Source organism: Strigops habroptila, chromosome 4 (genome assembly GCF_004027225.2).
Source record: "Strigops habroptila isolate Jane chromosome 4, bStrHab1.2.pri, whole genome shotgun sequence".
Lineage (NCBI taxonomy): Eukaryota > Metazoa > Chordata > Aves > Psittaciformes > Psittacidae > Strigops > Strigops habroptila.
In genome coordinates this window covers 67797691-67809828 of record NC_046358.1, presented here as the reverse complement: position 1 = coordinate 67809828, position 12138 = coordinate 67797691, and positions in this window count along the sequence as shown.

The following is a 12138-nucleotide window of genomic DNA, read 5'->3' as shown; positions in this document are numbered from 1 at the left end:
GGGATAGGCATGTCCTGAACTTCTCCTGCTTCGGCTAGCAACAAAACCGGCCCAACCGGTTTTGGGCTGGTATGCTGCAATGCCTGCCAAACGACCTTGCAAAAAACCTTGCAAACATAGGAACTATATACATTACAGATGTCCATCATGAGCCCCACCGCCATCTTAGCCCTCACACATTCCATTTCTTATATAGTTATTTGTTCACTGTATAGGTTTCACAACATTCTATAGCAGAATACATTTCCAGGTTTCCTAACCCCTTAAAAGCATCTAAGCAACCAAACAAGGAACAAAACATTTCTTTTAGCAATTGTGTGATTAACCAAGGAATTATTCCCTTATCCCTTCTTCCCTCTTACTGTGATGTCGACAGGGACATTTATCATATTCTTTTACACATAATGATCACTAAGATTTCCAAATTGTTGACACGAATCACTCCTATGTTCCTCACATTATTAGTAGTATTGTATTATACTTTAGTTATTGGACTGTTCTTAGCCTGTGCAGTTTACATTCTTTCAATTCTCCTCCCATCCCACTGGGAGTTGGGGGAAGAAAAGAGGGGAGTGAGTGAGCGGCTGCATGGTTCTGAGTTATCGGCTGGGCTTAAACCATGACAAACTACTAGAGTAGGATATGATGTGATTCATTATTGTTTAAATGAAGTAAGTGTTACATCATGTTGTTAAGACACCCTCAGGATATCTATAAAGTCCTGAATATTGGCAGCTGCTAAGCTAAAGATATATGCTTGTGCTTATGCTTTGGAGAAGTTGATCATCTGAGATCCTTTTCATCACACATTTTATAAGCCATTAGTAGGTCTATGAACCCAATTCATAGACTCATAGAACGGTTTGGGTTGGAAGGATCTTATAGCTCATCTAGTTCCAAACCCCTGCCACGGTCAGGGACATCTTCCACTCGACCAGGTTGCTGAAAGCCCCGTCCAAACTTGTTAGCTTATTTAGATTTTTTTTTCCTCCAAAGAGCTACTGTTTATTCCATTGACACAAATTCTATCAAATGCATTCATTTAGTATGTGAGAAATTGAACTTCTACTGACATAAAAATATACAGTACAGATTATATGGATTTGGGCCTTATCTCTAGAAGTATAATTCTATCTGATGCGGCAGTTCCTTCTCATCTTCTGTAAATGTTTAACTACACTCATTAGTATGAGATAATCAAATGATTGACTTCATAACATTCTGTAAAAGATAGATAATTCAAAAGAAAATTATTACTTAAAACCCAAAATGGATTAAAATCTTTCTTCACAGCCTGAAAGGTTTCTCCTAGCTTGGAAATCAATAGTAATTTCTATCATACGACAATAGTCATACTTGACAGATAACATAAATAGCCGTATGAGCAATTTAGATGAAATTATTATTTTTTTTTATTTATCTGCTCACTTTTTCAGCAGCCACAGTTATTTTATTGCATATACATTCTTATCTAGTTGCTGCTCAGAAATATTTATGTCATCAGGAAAATCTGTACACCTTTTAGAATTCATTTTCCAAGAGACAGAAATAGTTGTTAGGGCTTTTGTGCCTTTTTCTTCACTGTTTAGAAAAACAGTTGTGTGAATAAATAATGAATACAATTTACTGAATAAAATTTGCAATATTTTAAAGGGTTCATTACCTTCAGTGTTGCCAGATTATCTCTGTTGTAGTCCACAATTGCAGGCACAGATGTTCTTCCTGATTTTAAACATAAAACCACTATTTTCTTTAAAGCTGACACTCTTGCTCATGTGACCAAAGTTAACACGTATGTAATCTCTTTGTTTTATATGGTCCATTCTATTTCTTATTTTTTTGTGCAGTAGCCAATAAAGTGGGATTAAGTAATGACTGCAGTTGCAAATACTGGAGAAGAAACAAGACTTTTTTGTAATAATAACATAATTTGCATATTCTTATGAAAGGCTTTCATGGAAATGGGGAAGGGAAAAAACCCCCTTGATGTCTTTGCACGTTGTGAATCACAGAATGGTTTGGGTTGGAAGGGACCTAAAGCTCATCTAGTTCCAACCCACCTGACATGCAAATCTTCCACAAGATCAGGTTGCTCCAAGTGACTCCAACCTGACCTTTGGCCATCCAACACGGCCAAATGAAACTGTGCATTGCTCTTTGTATCTGGAATTCTGAACAAATTCTGTTAAATGATGTTAAAGGATTTTAAATGATGTGCAGCTCTAGGGCTCCCAACACAAAAGGGATGTGAAGCTATTGGAGCGAGTCCAGAAGAAGCCACAGAGATGCCCCAAAGGCTGGAGCAGCTCTGCTCTGGAGCCAGGCTGAGAGAGCTGGGCTTGTTCAGCCCAGAGAAGAGAAGGCTCCTTAAGGGGAGACATTAGAGCAGCTTCCAGTGCCTAAAGGGGTGACAAGAAACCTGGAGAGGGGCTTTGAACAAGGGCCTGTAGGGACACGATAAGGGGCAACGGCTTTAACCTGACAGAGGGGAGATTGAAATCTTAGGCAGAAGTTCTTCCCTGTGAGGGTAATGAGGCACTGGCACAGGTTGCCCAGATAAGCCGTGGCTGCCCCATCCCTGGCTGCCCCATCCCTGGCTGGCAGTGTTCAAGGCCTGGAGCAACAGGGCTTGGAGCAACCTGATCTAGTGGAGGGTGTCCCTGCCTGTGACAGGGGGTTAGATCTAAATGAGCTTTAAGGTCCCTTCCAATCCAAACCCATGAGTGATTCTATAGTATAAAACATAGTTCAGCACTGAGTTTTCAAAGAAATCTGGAAAATCTAAGCAGGTTTTAAAAACTGCATATAGGTTGTGTTAGCACAATTGTCCCTTCTACAAAATCCAGACAAGAAAGTGAGAAAATGTTTGAGTAGGTCACTTGTTCTTAGTTTCTTTTTAGCACAGCTGAACTACTTTCAGTACCAATGATAACTAGCTCAAATAAGCTTGCATTGATTCATCAGAAAATGTTTTGTTATATCATTGAAAGTCCTTTTTCAAAACTGGATTTAGATTTTAAATATCCTAAATATATCCAGAAATGTAATCCCTCAAATCTGAAGAACACTGGGATTTAAAACAACCCAAACCCTGAATAATTCCCTGGGGTTAGAGATTTTCATAAAAAACTACACTGAGAGTGTCCAGATTTGTTAAATTAATTACTATCGCAATCAGAAGTAACACTAAAGTGTGATATATCTCACCAAAATTACTTAATGACTTGCCATCTGCCTTGGCCAGATATGTGTGGATAATTATAGTTCTTTTGTTTAGCTGCCTATTGCAGGTTTATTTTTTTCCCAAATGTGATATAAATGGTTATGTGTAAACTGAGTGAGATTTATCATATCTGAGTTAAAAATGGATGATGTTGATTTTTTTTTAATTGACTGAACAAGATTTTGCAGAAATCTGCATACTGAGGTGATTACCCTCTTCCTGATGAAATAAATGAGTGTTTTTCCTGAAGAATATATATATGCTATTATCCAGATTTCTCAAAAAACGTAGCTGGCTACAAAACCCCAGCTTTCCTCCTTCAGTGTCCAGATACCGAACATTTTAAAGAAGAAAACTAAAATCTTGCTAGACTTGTGGGGTTTATTTTCCATGATTGAAAATATTTCTAGGAATCCTAACTTTTACTTTTCTGACTTTATTCAGTGAGATAATAAAATCTTAGAAATCAATTTAAATCCACAAGATGATTGTTTATTAGAAATTATTGCAAATGTTGAACTGAAAAAAAAAATGAGTAGATATTTTTAAATATCCACCATTTGGCAGAATATTCTTTGTTAAATCCACACTTCTGGTCATTGCAGAATTTACAGTGAAAAAAACAGTGGGGTTTAGCTTAATGATCTCAATATCTGGTGACCATTGAATTCTGTCAGCTACAAATATATTGTTGTTTTTAAATGAGTGAAATAGGAAAAAAAGTCTGATTGATAACATTGACAGGATATAAAATACACTAATTATTAAAGTCTCGTGCTCTTTTATCTACTTCAGCCATCATGATTGCAGTTTGAAATTCTTCTTGAGTTCTGCTGTCCTGTGGTTTGAACTATTTTATCTGGTGCACACACTGTCTCTTTCATGAGTTACAGAAAAACATGGGAAACAAGACCATGAATGTCCCTTTCCTTCTTCTTTACTGATGGTAATGGTGTAACACTGTAGCTGTACCACTTCATACTATTGTAGTGCTCTTCTTACTTGGCTTGCTAGTGCTTTTCACACCTGACATTTCATGCTTGTCTCTTAGCAGCTCAGTCTCACCCTGGTCTGCTCCTCATTTTGTATCAAGCTGTGCTATATACAAAATGTATTGCATTATCTTAGGATGTCACCTTTTTTTTCACTCTTACCTCTAATATCACAACTGACAGTAGCAGTGATTCCATTTACAGCTTTAGAGCACTCTGAAACTTGGACAGGTTTGTTACCTCTTTTTAGAGGTTCCTATTTAGCAGATAATTATCTGTTCCTTGCCCAAATAGAAACACTTCAGAATTCAACAATTGCCATAGAGGCAAAGCAGTCCTGGTGTACACTCAATAACACATTGTAAAGGTAAGGCACATAGAATCATAGAATCGTTTGGGTTGGAAAGGACCTTAAGATCCACTAATTCTAACCCCCTGCTACAGGCAGGGACACCTTCCACTAGACCACATTGCTCCAAGCCCCACCCAACCTGATCTTGAACACTGCCAGGGATGGGACAGCCATAGCTTCTCTGGGCAACCTGTGCCAGCACCTCACCACCCTCATAGGGAAGAACTTCTGCCTAAGATCTCATCTCAGTCTCCCCTCTGTCAGCTTAAAGACATTCTTCCTGGTCTTCTCACTACAGTCCCAAACGAAGAGAACATGTCTGTTAGTATTAAGGGAGTGACATTCAGGAGCAGCAGCAATGAACAGTCATCAGACAACTTTAAAGTAATGCTAGAGCAGAGAAATACACCGAAAGCAGAGAATAGATAGTGGAACTAAGGCCAGGTTGGATGGGGTTTGGAGCAACCTGGTCTACTGGAAGGTGTCCCTGTCCGTGGCAGGGGGTTGGAACTAGATAAGCTTTAAGGCCCCTTCCAACCTAAACCACTCCATGATTCTACAATTCGCTCTAATTTCCAATTCTGATGCCATTGCCACTTGTAACCTGCTTTTTTCTTTACTTTTTTTCTAATTTAAACTGCCTTTGAAATAATTGCATTTATAAATTCTCATAGAATATGAAGAGAAGAAGGAAAGGAAAAATACTTGACATTGTCCTTCTTACAGAGGTCAAAATAAGTTTTATGGCTTCAAATGTTCAATCTATTTCCTTAGGCTGTGTTCTAAATCCACCCATGTTACCTGCTGCACATCATCAAAAATCACAAGCAATTTGTTCTACAATAAAAGGGGAAAAGTACAATCCCTATTAAATAACACCTGTGAAAATCAAGGTGGCACTGATAATTTTGGAGATGGCCTTTTTACTATCTGTTCATTTTAGATAATGGAATGTAACTAGGAAGGGATAAATAGCTAGCTCCTAAATCAGTCATGTCTTTGATGATATAATAAACAGAGAGAGAAATACTTGAATAGCCCAGGACCTCATCTGAAGGTGCAATGAACAACTGTCCATAACTTCCTGATGTGTCTCCTCATGTCAAAGAATAGGGAGAAGGATACTGAGGAATCTGAATAATAATCTAGCAAATTGGACCAAGTATTCCAAATGACTATTTAAACACAAAAGAATTTTCAAAAAATATCGACAAATAATGTAATAACATGCCTAGTCTGCAACTAACCAATCAGATATTTTTCTAAAATAATATCGTATTCAAAGCTGAAAGTTTCAATTATGCCAATAACGTACTAGATACCTCCAGTCCTTTTATATATTATTCTAATGTAACTATATAAACCTGGTAAGCATGATCATGCCAAGCTGAATGAAGAATATATATGTATTGTGTTCATATATTTTGCAGGTGTCATGGTTTAAGCCCAGCCTGTAACTCAGAACCATGCAGCGGCTCACTCGCTCCTCCCCCTTCTTCCCCTCCTGCTCCTGGAGGGGTGGGGAGGAGAATGGAAAGAATGTAGCTCCCACGGGTTGAGATAAGAACAGTCCAGTAACTAAGATATAACACAAAACCACTACTGCTACCGCCAATCGTAATAATGGTAAGGGAATTAACAAGAGGAGAGAATAAAATTGCTCACCACCCACCAAACAATACCCAGCCCGACCTGAGCAGTGATCGGGGCCTTCTGGGTAACTCTCTCCTGCTTCTATACTGGGCATGACATGCTCTGGTATGAAATACCCCTCCGGCTAGCTTGGGTCAGGTGTCCTGTCTCTGCTTCCTCCTGGCTTCTTGTGCCCCTCCTCACTGACAGAGCATGAGATCGAAGAAGTCCTTGATCAGAGTAAATGTTACTTAGCAACAACTAAAAACTTTGGTGTGTTATCAGCGCTGTTCCCAGACTGAAGTCGAAAACACAGCACTGCACCAGCTACTAGGAAGGAGAAAAATGACTGCTACTTCTGAAAGCAGGACAGGGAGCATGTATTAATGGCTGGCAACCCATGTGCAGAGCTTTTTTCCTCTATACATTTATCATTGGAAAGAATGGGGGAAAAGAAAGTGTGACACAAAATAGAAAGATGACCCCTAGCTAAAAATATCTTTGAAGCATGCTTCATTTGAAGAATTGTTAAATACTTTCATTATTCAACGTTACCTCTGAGAGTAACAAATTGGCATGGATCCAAATCTGAAAATAGTGATTGGATACTGGATGCAAAGCTTCCGTTTGAAAAATTAATAATCAAAATTAATAAAGAATCTTAAAGGCAGTCATTAAGTAAATTCAAACTCCTCCAGGTCACTGCTTGATGAACTCAAACTCCTTTCTCTTATTTGTACTTCATTCAAATGTTTTGCACTATATATAAAAAGTATTTTGTTTCCTTTTCAAAACCTGGACAATGTTGAACAGGTTTCTTATATACATAATAGACTGGACCTAATATTATTTTCCTAAAAATTGTTGCTACAATTGGTTTTCTGGAAATAAAAAAATAAATAAAGCAGTCCTGCTCTAGTTGAAAATGTCTCTGCTCATTGCAGGGGGGTTGGACTAGATGACTTTTGGGGGTCCTTTCCAACCCAGTCTATTCTAAGATTCTATGATTCTATGAAGCATGTCCGTTTAGAGTAATATTTGGTTACTTTGGGTTTTTTAAAATGTTACTTTGGGTTTTTTAAAACTGCGGTTCACTCTTACGGCTCTTAACAGTTAAAAATGAATCTCAGAACTGGGCAAGCATGGATGTTCAGAATGAAAAAAGAAGTATGGGGAAGTACTGTGCTAGGATGAAACCCAGCAGAATTTTAGAGAAAAAACTGGGCAAGTCACATAGCCAGTAGTTTTGCATATTAATGGTAATTGCTCTTAAATCAGGCTAATGTTCTGAGTGCTGTGATATTCATCCAGCATATGACTACCTGTTCACTCAAGATCAAGAAAAGAGATATCTTGGACAAAATTTCTAATACTACCCATACTGCCTTGTAGTTCAACAGGAGTCTAATGTTCTCTTCTGAACTCACATGTAACTTAAGTGACAGAAGGAAACATCAGTCTATTAACTACTAAAATTAATCATAGAATGGCTCATGTTGGAAGGGACCTCAAAAGATCATCTGGTCCAATCTTTCATGGAAAAGGGAGCCTTGATCTAACACTCTCTTCATATACGTGTTGAAAACCTCTAGTGATGGGGACTCCCATTTCCCTGGGGAGGCTGTTCCAGTGATTGATTGTTGTCTTTGTAAAAAATGTATTCCTAATACAGAGACGAAACCTCTCCCACTGCAAGCTGAACCCATTGCCCCTTGTTCTCTCTGTGTGGCTTCTTGCGAAGAGAGAGCCTCTGTCCTCCTTGTAGTTGCTCTTTAAGTACTGGAAAACTGTGAGGAGCACCCCCTCCTTTCTTAACGCATGGTCAGACATATTCTACTCCACTCCATGTCGTGGTTTGAGCCCAGCCGGTAACTCAGAACCACACAGCCGCTCGCTCACACCCCCCCTTCTTCCTCTCCCTGCTCCCGCAGGGATGGGGAGGAGAATCGGAAGAATGTAACTCCCACGGGTTGAGATAAGAGCAGTCCCGCAACTAAGGTATAATACAAAACCACAACTGCTACCACCGGTGATAATAATGATTAGTGAAATAAGAAGGGGAGAGGATACAATTGCTCACCACCCGCCGACCGATACCGAGCCCGACCCGAGCAGTGATCTGGGCCTTCCGGGTAACTCCCCCCGGTTTATATATTGGGCATAACGTGCTGTGGTATGGAATACCCCTTTGGCTAGTTTGGGTCAGGTGTCCTGTCTCTGCTTCCTCCCAGCTTCTCCTCCTCCCTGGCAAAGCATGAGACTGAGAAAGTCCTTGGTTGGAATAAACATTACTTAGCAACAACTAATAACATCAGTGTTATCAGGGTTGTTCCCAGGCTAAAATTTAAAAAACACAGCACTGCACCAGCTACTAAGCAGGAGAAAAATGACTGCTATAGCTGAACCCAGGACAGTAACCAACCCTTATTCCATACCATTCACGTCATGCTCAGATCCCACATCTCTCAACACACCATCACCCCTGTCCCATATATACACATACATATACACCCACACCCACACACAGAGAAAGATATCATTCCCTAGTCCATGGACCAATCCCTGTAAAATTGCTGAACTCATCCAGTCCATGATGTCAGGCTCCATCTCTTGTAATAGTCTTTCAGGGCAGGAGGGACGGTACGTAGTGTTGGGTTGCTGCCTGCTGATGATACTGCCAAAGTCGTCTGGTCACTGCTGAGCTCGTCTGGTTTCCTCAAAATTCATTCTTTGTTGAGGTGATGATCGGAGGGAAGTCAGGGTCAGTTGCTGGCGACCTGAAGATATCTAGCTGGTGGGCTATAAAAGTGTTATAGAGCAGGCAACAGCGTACAGTTGAGTTCATTGGCTGTTTTCCCCCAAAATCAAATCCCCTTGAGGTACACATTGGACTTCCCCATCTTCCTGCATTACCCACCAAGTATATCCAGGTCCCTGAGCAAAAGCAACCCCACGAGTGGGTTTGCCTTTACCTAAAGCAGGAATAACCCAGACTGTCTTCCCCAACAAATTCTTTCTGTGCACCGCAGGAACTTTCTCCCCCTCTACAGTACGTAAAAGTTCTGATTGGGCTGGGCCAGCCCTGTTGGCAGATCCCCTCGTGTTGACCAACCAGGTGGCTTTTGGTAAATGTGTATCCCAGTGTTTGAAAGTCCCACCACCCATTGCTCTCAGTGTAGTTTTTAACAGCCCATTGGACCGTTCGCTTTTCCCAGAGGCTGGTGCATGGTAGGGGATGTGATATACCCACTCAATGCCATGCTCTTTGGCCCAAGTGTCTGTGAGGTTGTTCCGGAAATGAGTCCCATTGTCTGACTCAATTCTCTCTGGGGTGCCGTGTCGCCACAAGACTTGTTTCTCAAGGCCCAGGATAGTGTTCCGGGCAGTGGCGTGGGACACAGCGTATGTTTCCAGCCAGCCGGTGGTTGCTTCCACCATGGTAAGCATATAGCGCTTACCTTGGCTGGTCGGTGGAAGTGTGATATAGTCAGTCTGCCAGGCCTCCCCATACTTGTACTTCAGCCATCGTCCTCCATACCAGAGAGGCTTTAACCGCTTGGCTTGCTTAATTGCAGCACGTGTTTCACATTCGTGAATAACCTGGGCAATAGTGTCCATCGTTAAGTCCACCCCTCGATCACGAGCCCATCTATGTGTTGCATCTCTGCCTTGATGGCCTGAGGTGTCATGGGCCCAGCGGGCTAGAAATAATTCACCCTTACGTTGCCAATCCAAGTCCATCTGAGCCACTTTAATCTCAGCAGCTTTATCCACTTGCTGGTTATTCTGGTGTTCCTCAGTGGCCCGACTCTTGGGTACATGAGCATCTATGTGGCGTACCTTCACCACCAGGTTCTGCACCCGAGCAGCGATATCTTGCCACAATGCGGCAGCCCAGATGGGTTTACTTCTGCGTTGCCAGTTGCTCTGCTTCCATTGCTGCAACCACCCCCACAGGGCATTTGCCACCATCCATGAGTCAGTATAGAGATAAAGTACTGGCCATTTCTCTCGTTCAGCAATGTCCAAGGCCAGCTGGATGGCTTTCACCTCTGCAAACTGACTCGATTCACCCTCTCCCTCAGCAGTTTCTGCAACTTGTCGCAGGGGACTCCACTCAGCTGCCTTCCATCTCCGATGCTTTCCCACCATACGGCAGGACCCGTCAGTAAACAAGGCATATTGCTTTTCACTTTCTGACAGTTAGTTATATGGTGGGGCCTTTTCAGCACGCCTCACCTCCTCTTCTGGTGACATCCCAAAATCTTTGCCCTCTGGCCAGTCCATGATGACTTCTAGAATTCCTGGACGACTGGGATTTCTTATTTGAGCTCATTGTGTAATTAGTGCGGCCCACTTACTCCATGTAGCATCAGTTGCATAATGTGTAGAGGAGACCCTGCCTTTGAACATCCAGCCCAGCACAGGCAACCGGGTGCCAGGAGGAGCTGCGCTTCAGTTCCGATCACTTCTGAGGCAGCTCAAACCCCTTCGTAGTCTGCCAGTATCTCTTTTTCAGTGGGAGTATAGCTGGCCTCGGATCCTTTATATCCCAGACTCCAAAAGCCAGGGGGTCGACCTCGAGTCTGCCCTGGAGCTTTCTGCCAGAGGCTCCAGGTAGGACCATTCTCCCCAGCTGCGGTGTAGAGCACATTTTTCACATCTGGCCCGGCCCGGGCTGGTCCAAGGGCTACTGCATGAACTATTTCTCGTTTAATTTGTTCAAAGGCTTGTTGTTGCTCAGGGCCCCATTTGAAATCATCCTTCTTCCTGGTCACGTGGTAGAGAGGGCTTACAATCAGACTGTAATTTGGGATGTGCATTCTCCAGAACCCCACAACACCTAAGAAAGCTTGCGTTTCTTTCTTGTTAGTTGGTGGAGACATTGCTGTTATCTTGTTGATCACGTCTGTGGGGATCTGGCGGCGTTAATCTTGCCATTTTATTCCCAAAAACTGAATCTCCTGTGCAGGTCCCTTGACCTTATTCCGTTTTATGGCAAAACCGGCCTTCAGCAGGATTTGGATTATCTTCCTCCCTTTCTCAAAAACTTCTTCCCCTGTATCACCCCACACGATGATGTCATCAATGTATTGCAGGTGTTCTGGAGCTTGCCCTGTTCCAGTGCAGTCTGGATCAATCCATGGCAGATGGTAGGGCTGTGTTTCCACCCCTGGGGCAGTCGGTTCCAAGTGTACTGGACGCCCCTCCAAGGGAAAGCAACCTGTGGCCTGCATTCTGCTGCCAAAGGGATTGAGAAAAATGCATTGGCAATGTCAATTGTGGCATACCACTTGGCTGCCTTCGTCTCCAGTTCATATTGAAGTTCTAGCATGTCCGGTACGGCAGCACTCAATGGCGGTGTGACTTCGTTCAGGCCACGATAGTCTACTCTTAATCTCCACTCTCCATTAGACTTTTGCACTGGCCATATGGGGCTATTAAAGGGTGAGCGGGTCCTGCTGATCACTCCTTGGCTCTCCAGTCTATGGATCAGCTTCTGGATGGGAATCAAGGAGTCTCGGTTGGTGCGATATTGCCGCCGGTGCACTGTTGTGGTCACAATTGGCACTTGTTGTTCTTCGACCTTCAGCAACCCTGCAATAGCAGGATCCTCTGAGAGACCGGGTAAGGTGGACAGCTGCTTAATTTCCTCTGTCTCCAAGGCAGCGATACCAAAAGCCCATCTATACCCTTTTGGGTCTTTGAAGTACCCTCTCCTGAGATAGTCTATGGCAAGGATGCATGGAGCCCCTGGACCAGTTACAATGGGGTGCTTTTGCCACTTCCTCCCAGTTAGGCTGATTTCAGCTTCCAGCATAGTTAACGCTTGGGATCCTCCTGTCACTCCAGAAATATAAATGGGTTTCACCCCTTGATACCTTGATGGCATCAGGGTACACTGTGCACCGGTATCTACTAGAGCCTTATACTTCTGT